This window comes from Apteryx rowi, unplaced genomic scaffold (genome assembly GCF_003343035.1).
Source record: "Apteryx rowi isolate R43461 unplaced genomic scaffold, aptRow1 scaffold_38, whole genome shotgun sequence".
Classification (NCBI taxonomy): domain Eukaryota; kingdom Metazoa; phylum Chordata; class Aves; order Apterygiformes; family Apterygidae; genus Apteryx; species Apteryx rowi.
In genome coordinates this window covers 3944267-3954748 of record NW_020450307.1, presented here as the reverse complement: position 1 = coordinate 3954748, position 10482 = coordinate 3944267, and positions in this window count along the sequence as shown.

Below are 10482 nucleotides of genomic sequence, written 5' to 3'. Positions count from 1 at the left end.
GGCCCCCGCTCTCCTCCGGCAGCTCGGGTGCTGCCGGCCTGCGGGCGGATGCCTCCTCGTCCAGCGCATCCTGCCCTCCTCATCTCATTGCCTGGCTCGGAGGTTCAGGAGCTTTAAAAATGAAAAATTAGTAATCATAGCGCTCATAATAATTCCCCTTCCTTCCTCGCCACCCAGCAGACAGCTCCAGATCACATCTCTAACCGTGTAAACTGGCATCGCCCTACAGAATCAGCTGGACAGTGTTAATTTACACCGCCTGAAGAGCTGGTGCTAAGAAATATTATTATTTTCCGTGCTGTCACATTCCCGTCTCTTGGAGGGTGGTTTTTTTATAGTTGCCTTGAAGGAATCCAGGCTCTGACAACAAAGACTCTGTCCTGGCTGTGCTGCATTTAAATCAGGCTGTTTCACAAATGCCCAGGGCTGGAGAGGAGCCTCCACATTCTGGGTACAGATGCTCCATTGTGCCGGAAGCCTCCTGGCTAGGTGTCTGGGAGGGATGAGATGTCCTCATGTTATAAAAGGAAGATCAGAGCTTCCATAGCTAATAGCTTCCTAGTGCTTTCAGTACTGCCCTTGGATGGGGACAGAAGGAAGGACAGACAATAGCCAGCAGAAGCATGTTGGTTGGACACGTGTGCAGCAGAAAGTGTTCTCAAGGGGTTTCTCCCTGCAGACATTTCTTGTTGATCCCTTTCTCTCAAAATCTTTTTGTTTTTTTGAATGCATATTCCTTTAAGTGCATTTAACAATAACTTTTTGGAATGCAAGATTCGTTCAAAAAGCTGCAGTGGTTTGTTGCTCTGGCTGCTCAGAGTGCTTGACATTTAGTGTCTGATGTGTACAGCTACAGGTAACTTAAGTACCTGTGCAAGTGCATCTTCTGGAGTATATTTTTCCCTGCATACCGAAACATATGTGTGCCTGACAGTGTAAGAGGTCTATAGAAAGGTTTTCCCCCCCTCCCCCACATACTTTAATTTTAGTTTAGTGGTAAGATGCTGCTCTTACTTGTTCCAAAGCTGGTGCTGAAATTATAGTGCCCAGTGTCATGTGAGATGCTGGGTTGGTCTTACTGTCCTCCTGTTTGGCATTGGAATCATGGGAGTTTTTGACCAGGCAAAAAATCAATGCATGGACAGGTTTGCAGAAGGTATGAAGCTCCTTATTTAATCCTGTGGTTACTTAGTATCAATTAGACTTTATTTGATTTTTTTTTTAACTGTCATTATATCCTATTGTGCTGCAGAGCCTGTGAACTGTTCTGTGGCATCCTTCCAGAGCAGTGACTTCACTGTCCAGATGTCGTGTTCCACATGGCAGTGACCCTTTTCCTGGTGACGTCAAGATTGATTGATATGTTTATTTATTTATTTTGCCTTTGGTGTGTGTGGGCTTCAGGCCAAGTTTCTTAGTATGCAGGCAGCATCCTTTCTGCTCTGTCTGCTCCATCCATAAAAACAAAACATCCCTCAGAGCACTATGTTGGACCTTTATCAAAAGCCAGTTATTTAAGCATGGAATTATGAACTATTTCCCAAAAGGCTAAATGCAGTCTGCCTGTTACAGGGAGAGCAAGAGATTAGACTAGAGAAATAAGCCTACATATTTCAAGAGGGCAACATCGGGGTATATGTAAACTGCTATCACCGTAAACAGTGCAGAAATACGGACATTTTCAGGCTCATGGCAAAAAAGAAATAGAACTCTTCTGACTCTCTCAAAGGGTGCAGATTTTATCCTCCACTGTACACTTTTCTTCCTCCCAGCTCTTTAATTTGTTCTTGTATTACAATTACTTGTTTGTAATACAAGAGAATCCTGAGGTGCTTATAAGGGACAGGCCTTCTGCCATAGTGCAAGGCACAGATGCTTACTAACATGTCCATAAAACTTTACAGCTGTAAAGAACTAAAGAATGTATAAACTAAACTATATGTAAAAGTATAAATAAATGTGAGGTGGGAGAAGGTAGCATATGATCCTTTCTCAGCAGAAACTGAGACAGCAATAGATAAAGTAACTTGTCTCTTGCCACAGAAAGCATCTGTGGAAGAAGCAAAAACTGAATCCCGATTTCCCATACCAGGCCCCTTCCTGAAAGATCACCCTTCCTTTCATACTGGCACCCAAAATTGTACTGTGTCCCTTTGTGCTTCCCAGTTAACAGTTATGCAATGTTTTACGATTGGTTTATTCCCCTCAACTGTGAGCCTTGGAGAAAACCAATAGTTTTCTTGTTGTTATACACAGAGGGAGAAAAAGAAAACAAAAACCTATTGCACAGAAGATCTAAGTAGGCATAAACACACACTCTATCTGGCATCCTATAATAAGGCTACCAAACTAGTCTAGTTCAGCAATCAAATCAAATTACATGTCAAAGATCTCTGTACCAATGCTTGATGTACACTCAATCCATCATTGCTTCCTACTTTATAGGGACCAACTGCTGCAAAGAACATTCCCCCCTCCCCTTTTTTGCAAGGGGGGACTTTTCATTACTTAAATATGTATAGATCTTCAGACTGGTAGATGAACCTTATTTCTATGAGGTGTCTTGTAGAGACACGTATACTCAGTTCCAGTAAACAAATGTAATTACCTTGAAAGACCAGTTTCAGTGTATTTGAATGCAATCCCCAATAGATGTTGCGGTTTTCATCTCTCTGACGTGCAGAGCCTTCTGTTTACCTAACAGTAGTTTGGGAAATCTAGGAATACATTTCTGACTTGTTCCAGTCAGTCTTGGAAGCCAGTGGTCTGGAGTGATGCAAAGAAGACCCCATTACTACCTTTACCATTGGAGATCTGTAAGGCAACAGTGTTAGATGAGTGAATTTGACTTGCTCTTGCAAAAGGGAAGTCCTTGGGCACCCTGCCAATTCTCAAGGCATACCCCCCTACCTTTGCTCCCTCCTTGCTCAGTAAAGACTGCCTTGGTACAAAGGGCCAGGTAGGGACACCTTCACTCATTCTGGGTGCAAATGCACTCTAGGAACACTCTGGAGGGTTAGGGCAGAGCAGGAATAAATGGCAGGAGTGATAACTGGCTATAGTGCTCTGTGGGTCGTACAAAACCCCAAATGCCTCTGTGGTAATTCCCACAAGGGAGGGAAATAAGTGTTTATTTCCATAACTAACATTGTTATTGCGGTTGTTATTACTACTAACTAACAGTACTAATGAATCTTGTGTGAGATCAGGGTTACCTATTGCAGAACAGGCAGTGGAGTGAGCCAGGAGGTGCTGTGCTCTGCTCAGCACAATGGCTCAGGTGCTTGAGTCCTTCTCATGGGGAGCCCTTACACATATCCGTGACCCTAGGGAACAGCATCCCTCCATACACATCTAATCCCCAGGCCACCAAGGGACCTCCACACTGCTTGGAAGGAAAGGGAGACCTGCAATTAAGATATAGGCTGCATGAGACCATGTACATGCCAGTCTGTGTGCCCAGCTCTGAGGGATGCCATTCTTTACATCCCCTATGCCTTGCAGCGTCTTGGCTGGCTGTACCTCAGTAGTTCAGAAACCAACAGGATTCCCTGGAGCAGCGCTGTCATCAGGCAGTGACATGGGGGCATAGACAGAGATGTTTATTTTGGCAGTGTACAGCACTGTCTGCATGTTATCGCAGCTCTCATTAGGCAAAGAAAAATCCAGTCATGTAATTCTAGCTCCATGCAAGATGCAAGAAGAAAAACTGTCATTTGCCAGTAGTAAAGAAAGGAAAAAAAGAAAAAAAAGTAGATTTAGAAAATGTTTTCAGAGTCATACTAGGGTGTTTCAAATGGAAAGGAAGAATTAAAGACAATTAATCAAACTGATCTTGCTAAGTCTGATAATAGACTGAATTAGACAAGTTTAAAACCAGCATAACCAGTTTTAATGCATTTATGCTGTGTGAACTGATGTGAGTGAAGGCCTCCACAGAAAAAGCTTCAGTGGCTTCCCTGTGATTTTCAACCAGTGTCAGCTGACACTGCACACCATTGACATGCAGTTTGGTGTAAACCAAATTTATTGGCTTAGGTTACTTAAAAGCAAATTTAAATTACACCCAAAATGGCCAAAGAAAGAATCTTCATCCATTTAATTAAACCAGTTTAACAAAAAGAGCACATGCATTGATTTGAAATTGTTTTTTGTTACACAAGGGTTCTTATATAAGCAAGATTCCTGATACTAATTGCAGTGGCAAGGAAATATGCCTGCATAGAAAGCTTCTTTCTGAATCAGAGATTAATGAATACAGCTACCATCACTTGCTGGTTTAGTTGCATGGGAGAGGGGATATTATCACAAAAGTGGCATGATATTATCTACACCAATCATAATACCTGTCTTTATTTATTCTATTTCTCATCTTTTTGTCACTGCACTTCTAAAGCCACAGGCCCTAAAGCATGTAAAAGAAAAGGCAAGGCAAAGATGTCACCGTATAGTTGCTTTCTATCACAGTATCAGCTGTGCAGTGCTCTCCCAGTTACGGCAGTCCATCCAACCCCAAAATATCTGTACCTCAGAGTGGTGGTTTCCAGAAGCAGTGAGACTTTGTTTCCTCTCCTGGCTCGCAGCCTCACTTTTTCCTTTGGTATCATTATAAGGCGAGCCCAAGTCACTAACACAGAAACAAATGTGGCTTTTACTGGTGTTATACAGAGGCATGGTTTACGATGTTCTCCATCCCTAATCAAATAGAGTGGCTCCTCCCTCCTCATGTGTTATTTGTGGCAGCTCTTTCTTGTTGTGCCATACAGAGACTGCAGTTGTGACAACATCACGCGAAGGGGTCTCCTCTCTAATCGAGGCTACATTACACTTCAGCTGTTCTTGTGTCAGGTGAATCATGCCCACAACCGATCACAGCAGTACCCTCATATGGTGCAGTTTCATGTTTTCCTCCATAGGCGGTAACACAGTACATAGAGGCAGGATTTCCTTAATGTGAGGTTCCCTATTATCAAAACTGCCATGTGAATCCTGAAATACATTGAAAAAAGCTGCAGCCCTTCAGCCTGCATTACTATGGGCAGATCTGAAGGGATTTATTCAATGTGTGATCAGGGAAAATCCTGCTGGTGTCAGAGAACTGACTGAGTGAGAACTGAGCTGACTTCTTTGGCTTGGCTTTGTATATGGTGTTTCATGCCAAATTTTTGGCAAGTGGCTTCCTTAGTAACTCTGAATTGCGAAGTGCATAAGCAGGGTATCCCAAAGGACCAAGGATCTGAAGCTAAAATCCCACTGATCTATGCCAGCACTACAAATCAGCAAGGAAGGGTTTTTGTTGTTGCTAAGATAAAACTGCCTGGATTCAGGAGCTGTGAGTTTGCAGTGGGTGATCTTTAACTCTGAAATATAATCTCTCAGGCTGTTCATGGGAGCTATAGCTCATAAATTTCATGGTGTAGCACACAGACAAGTGTAATTTTGATATTTCAGAATTTGGTGATTGACTTTGTGACCTCTTGTAACATACTTTGCTGTGTAATAGTATGTATCTTGTAAGAACATCAGCAAGGTTTGAAAAGTTACTAGTTTGTTTGATGGATCAGCTTGTGAGTTAGAATTTGGTTGTTTTTCTTTTCAGTAGCTGTTCATTTCTATTACATCCTTCTGTTGGCTGGGATGTGTGTAGGTACAGATATGAAAATCATCTCTTTTGTCAGTGATAGTCTTCTGACATTTTTCTCTCTCCCTGGCTCTCCTTCTGGATGCCATGTAATAAATGTAAGGAGAAAGCTGTTCAATCTGAATGATTTCACGAGAGAAGTTTAGCAAAGTCTATATTCTGGCTATTGCATGCTAAGGCTGTGAGTCTGGACTGCTTTCCCTGAAAGCCTTCCAGGGAACAACAGCACAAGGAACCATAGGCCTTGTCCTATTGGGATGGTCAAAAGCCTCTGAGAAAGCCAAGGTCAGGGATTTGCTAGTTGCTAGTTTTCTGACTGTAATAAGGAAGATATGAGGGTTGCAAGCTTGATGACAAAATGTGCTAAAAGGAAAAAGATGAAAGAGCAATGAACCTGTGGTGGAAGAGGGTAGTTAGGCCTAGAAGTAATGGGACTGAAAAATGGTGATGATGGATTATCTGTGCTATTGAAATTATCTGTGGGAGAGTCATCCATTCCTCCTTGGAGAGTGCCACATGTCTTGATAATTGTGCTTTGCTTGTTGTCTTGGCATGATGCAGTTGGTCTCGATTCCAATCCTGATCCTCGAAGGACTGCAGCATGGCCAAGTACACGCACAGAATAAGAGCTCAGTGAAATGTAATTTGGCATAACCTCATTCATGTGGACTCTAGACAAGCTTCTGTTGAAATAGGTGTTGCCGCACAGCCAGTGAGCTTCACATTCTAGCGATGAGCTGGAGTCTGTTGTCACTTATACTGCTGAAGCTTAGGAAACTGGAAAGGTACTGCAAAGCCAGTCTGGTGGAGGCGATGGGAAACAGTGGTGCAGAGACCTCATCTGAAGGGAAGCCAGGCTCTCTGGTAGCTAGACCGGAGAATGGGGAGTTCAGGGGCTCAGGGCCACTCCCTGTTGTGCCACTCAGAGATTGTGTGGCTTAGGAAAGTCTATTTGTATGCCTGTCTCATTTTCCTTCGCTAATTGGGGGAGGGACAGGAGGGAAGGGTCATACGGTTCATCTGTGTTAAGAGACTGTGAAATAATTAATGCTTGTAATGATAAAGCACTTTTAATATGATGCAGAATTATTAATCATTCTTTTCTGGTGATCCCCTTAGGTAGGAAAGTACGGTGTTCCCGCACAAGGCTCTGAGGGGAGGACTGGAAGGGAGGGGAACATACTCCTACCACACACTAGGGACCTCTCCCGGCCTGTGTGAGAGAAGCCCTCTGTTTACCTTCATTTCATTAAGCCTCCCAGAGACAGGAAGGCGGTACAGGCTGCTGGACTCCGGCTGATTCGTTTGGTCTCAGTGGCATCCTCTAGGCTGCTCTCTGGCCTGGTCAGGGAAAAAGCAGCATGGTGGAGAATGCTTGTCCTGGAGTAGCTTGGACTGTGTGGTTGGCAGCTTTCCCTGGCTAGTCTCCCCTGCACTAGACAGCCTCTGAGATGGGAGTTTGTTGTATATGACCACTGTTACCAGTGACATAGACTCTGTTAGCCTCTGGGTCTGTAAATCTGGTTCCCTGGCTGGGGAATGAGGCACTACAGTTCCTTAGTGCTCCAAAATGCCAGGGAATTTGGTAGCTCAAATTTCTTGTCTTGCCTGTTTCAGGATCTTAACAGAGCAGGCCATGCAGTGCCTCAGAGGGAGTAAAGACTTACCTCAATCCCAGACCAAGAGGGCTACACAGCTTATCCACAGCCCCAGAGAGATGCGTGCACCTTCTAGGCTGCATGGAGGTGAATTGCATCCCCGCTCTCCAGTGCACAACAGCTGGAATGTAAGCTGCCAGCCACCCTCTCGTAGGACCCCATAGGACAGAGAGCGGAACTGAGATTTTGTGCAATTATTCCTGAGGACTGCAAGGAGGTTTGAGGCTGATTTCCTGCAACTCTGCTGCATCCCTTCCTAGCTTCAGGCCAGACTGGCCCTCGGAGCTGCCCACAACAGCAGCCACGTCACCCATCGTGGCTGGCCATGTACTAACAACGGAAAAGTACCAGGCTCAGTGTTCTGTCCATTGTTGTGTGAGCTGCCAGCAGAAAAGGAAAAGTGTTCCTATTCCTATCACAACAGATGAGAAGGGGGGACAGGGTATGCTGGAGATTCTGTGTTCCTCTGTGAGGCTTAGAGAAGAGTCTTTTGGGGCTTAACAGTTCCGAGTGTCCTTCAGGTACAGGAAGTAACACTAACTTATTTTGCAATGGCTGCAGGAAGATGCTAGGTGGTGGGGAAACTGGCTCTGCCACTAGTCCTGTGCATCTGAACAGAGGCTAGGAGTGCGTGTATCTGTGGCCTCACCCCAGGAAATAGCCACTGTGACAGCGCTGAGATAGCGGGAGGCCTCCTTTCCTCTCCCCCACCCTTCCTCACCACTTCCAGGCTTTTCTTGCTTGCACCAGCTGGAGGCTGGCACTTTGGATGGTGCTCTCAGATTTGCAGAGAACAGGCTATTTGAAGGTTGGAGGAAGAGAAGGCAGAAAGCTGATGTTTGTAGAAAGATGTTTGCCTGAAGTGTTCAAAGACTTTAATAAAACCAGTTCTGCCAGACTGAATTTAGGGATTTGGAATAATGCAAGCTCTTGCTGTACCACTGACTTGTCTGAATTCAGACATAATGCATAAAACTACAGGACAATACCACAGTGATCAACAAGACCGAGACTCTGCAAAAAATTCCAAGCTGGTATATCGTATGCATTGATGGGATGGGAAAAGGCTTCTCCTGGAACAACTCATACTGCCGTAGGATCTAGCCTTATGGGCTTTAATCTTTCTGTGTGTTCACCACACTTATTCATGGTTTAACATTACAGCCTGCATTAGAGGCCACAGCTGAAGTCAGGGCATGTATCATGCAAAGAATTAGTCCTTGCCTCAAGAACAAACAAACAAACAAAAAACCCCAAACAGCTCCCCCAGTCCGCAGCCTCCCCCGCCCCACCCCAAGCTCTCACTTTTCATCTTGACTCTATTTGTTAGAAAGAAGTTAATGCTAATTTTGCTTCCTACGTTGTCACCAAAATGGATTGCAGAAAAGCAAACACTGGTCCTTCCCTGTTCTCTGTACAGGTTAGTAGTGTAGACATGATGTAGATATACCCATTTTTCCCAAGACAGTGTGAAAATGTATTCTCATGTGATACAGTGCATAGGCCCAGCCCGGCAGGTAAAAGGAAAAGGCCATTGTGTTTAAGCACTGAAAACAGAACATCCTGTGTTGCAACTGAAGAGAACTAGCTGGAATCCAGGAGAGGGAAGAGATGGGAAACAAAGGTTGGGTTGAAAAAATAAACTGGGTAAGTGACAGGAAAATGTCAGTTTCTCTGTGGCCCAATGGAGACAGGAGGTGAGGAAATGTCATTTGAAAAGGTATCTCACCTCTCCCCACAGAGTGAAATCCAGTGCTCCATACTTCTCTCTTTTACCTGCAGACAGAATGCTATTCTGAACTGCGTGGGAGATGCCAAGAAATCAAGAACTTTGGGGGTTCATAGCTAAATTCCTGATACCCACAGTGAGAAAGGATAGAAGATGTATATCAGTGAATCATACAGGATTGAGCCCTGTTGTTCTGACCCGTGACTTCATGCTTCACTTCTTTTTCTGCTGCTGAGGCCTGGATACTGTAATGCCAGCTTTCTTCTCTCTTGCCTGGGCCACATCATTCAGCATAGAAAACCTATTCATTTTTACTCCAAGCAGCACTGGTTCCGGTTTCCTTCCCAGTGATTCCCCCTCCCCCAGCATTTTGGTTTTTGATGTGGGCTTGGGTCAGAGCATGGTCCAAGACAGCATTGGGCATGCAGCAGGACAGCAAAGTTCACTGTGTGAGGGTGATGTACTAGATCAAAGGGATGTGACTATCTATCAGATGGCCATACAGAGCAGATAACGGATCTGTAGCTGGTAAAAGTCCCTCTAGCTACACTTAAAAGAATGCCCTTTTCTGATGGTTGATGACTGAGACAGTAATCCTTTACATGAAAATTAATCCCCCAGCCTCAGCCACATCCTAACAGTCCTGCACCCTTCAGAGAACAGTGAGAGGAAGTCAGACCTAGAAAAATGGGGCCATACCAACCCATGAAAGTAATAAATAAAAACTGGGAATAAATAGTGTCTAGTCACACAGTAATAATACAGCAAACCCTGCTGTTCTTATTTCCCTCAGCAAGCTTCCCTCCAGACAGCACTGAGATAGAAAGCCATGAACTGTAAGACCCCTCCCATCCCATTAGGAAAGAGTTGTGTTACTCACTGGTATCACTATTCTACTGGGAAAAAAAAMCCACAGTTGTTTTGTGGTGCTAGGAGATAGCAAGAAATATTTGGCACTGCTGGGAGGGTGCAAGCAGTCCCCAGGGCAAAGGAAGGTGTAAGGACCCTCCCTTGTCCCGCATGGGTCAGTCAGTACTTCTGCTGCCAGAGAGGGCAAGACCTTTGCTGTTTTTGGCAGGCAGCAACACAGGAAAAGCCTCTCAGACAGAGACAAAAGGAGCAGAGGGGCTGGGGAGCTCCAGTTCTGAGCCAAGGCCCCAAGGGAGAGAGAGAAAAAAAAGAAACAAGAAGCATTCAGTGCTGAAAGAGATCCCTGCTGGGGGAGGGTGGATTGAGCTAAACTATGGACCAGAGGAAGTCTCAGCAAAAGCTGTTGGAACCTATCCAGCTTGTTGGTGTACAGATGATGCTGGGCTCACTCAGGGAGAAGACGGCACAGTTTGAAGCAAGATTTTTGATAAATTCATTTTGCTTTTAAAAGAAAGGCAAACAAATGTCATCCGAGGAGAGGCATGCCTGCATAATGTTTCTTTCTTTTGCTCAGAAGAGAATAT